This window comes from Pinus tabuliformis, chromosome 6 (assembly GCF_031772625.1).
Source record: "Pinus tabuliformis cultivar Carrire ecotype Pingquan chromosome 6, CPIR1, whole genome shotgun sequence".
NCBI classification, from domain to species: domain Eukaryota; kingdom Viridiplantae; phylum Streptophyta; class Pinopsida; order Pinales; family Pinaceae; genus Pinus; species Pinus tabuliformis.
The window spans coordinates 1341864528-1341865969 of NC_142292.1; the positions used below are offsets into that span (position 1 = coordinate 1341864528).

General features: G+C 43.4%; 1 pseudogene; it reads left to right on the forward strand.

Annotated features, from left to right (window-relative positions):
* The first annotated feature begins 394 nt into the window (after nucleotides 1–394).
* Nucleotides 395–1442, forward strand: LOC149263562 (aspartic proteinase nepenthesin-1 pseudogene; annotated as a pseudogene).

The window sequence follows — 1442 nt, forward strand, 5'->3', positions numbered from 1 at the left end:
TATGGTTAATAAAAACAAAGTTTTTCTCCATATCTTCCTTGTCGAGATTTCTCTCATTTCTTTGTGTTGAGTTGAGGAACTTTGCTTCCTCTGTTTTGTTCGAAATTATCAGAAATTTTCAACACATGTTGCGTTGAGAGTAGATCTCGTGCATAGAGATTCATCGCTTTCTCCATTCTTTCCAGGGAATATTACATCCACTGAACGGCTTAAGCAAGCAGTGGGACGCAGTCAAAGAAAGGATAGGAACGCTGCATAGATCCATAGTTCCAAAAAGTGCAGGTCAATTTGCTCATAAAACTAAACAAATGGAAGCTCCAATAAATAGAGGACGTGGAGAGTGGAGAATTTATGATGACGGTAGGAATAGAGGACGTGGAGAGGAGAATTTATGATGACGGTAGGAATTGGTGAGCCATCTTTAGCCTATGCTGGAATTGTAGACACAGGCAGTGACTTGATATGGACACAGTGCTTGCCCTGTGATTCTTGCTATAATCAATCCTACCCAATCTATGATCCTTCAGTCTCCTCCACTTACAAGGCGATCACATGCGAAAGCTTTGACTGCCAGCCAAACGTGGACTTTTTTGGTGCTCATGAACAGTGCCATTACTTGTATGAGTATGCTGGTGGCTCCTGCAGGGATCCTTTCATACGAGACATTTACCTTTTCTACTTCTCAGTCAGTTGTTCAGCACATCGTATTTGGGTGCGGCCGAGACAATGACGGGGACTCGGGACTAGGAGGTGGAATAATCGGGTTGGGACGAGGTTCATTATCTTTAATTTCACAGCTTGGTAATTCATAAGGTGCTAATAAGTTTTCTTACTGTCTCATGCCTTTTACCGATTCTCCTTCCAAAGTCAGCCCTTTGTTTATAGGTGACACTGCTACCGTGAATGCCACAGCTGCCGCTGTGAGTTCAACTCCTTTTGTTGAAAACAGAGCGCAATCAAGTTTCTATTACCTTTCGTTGGGAGGAATTAGCGTTGGAGGTGCATTATTATTGGATATCCCTGCTGCTACTTTTGATATTCAAGAAGATGGTAGTGGCGGATTTATGATAGACTCTGGAACCACTCTCACATATCTGTATGAGGATGCGTATTATGCTTTGAAGAAAGCGTTGATTTCTTCCATCAACCTCCCACCAGTTGCCGAGGGGTCGCGAATTGGGCTAGACCTCTGTTACACCCAGCCGGCCTCTTCCCTTTCAAATTTTCCGACTATAACTTTCCACTTCAAAGGAGCAGATTATGATTTGCCGCCACAAAGCTACATGTACGCTGATACCAGTGGTGGCATTATGTGTCTGGCAATGTTACCCAGTTCAGACATGTCGGTATTAGGCAATTATCAACAACAGAACTACCATATTCTCTATGACAACGCCAACGACACGCTGTCTTTTGCACCCACAGTTTGTGATGCCTTGTAA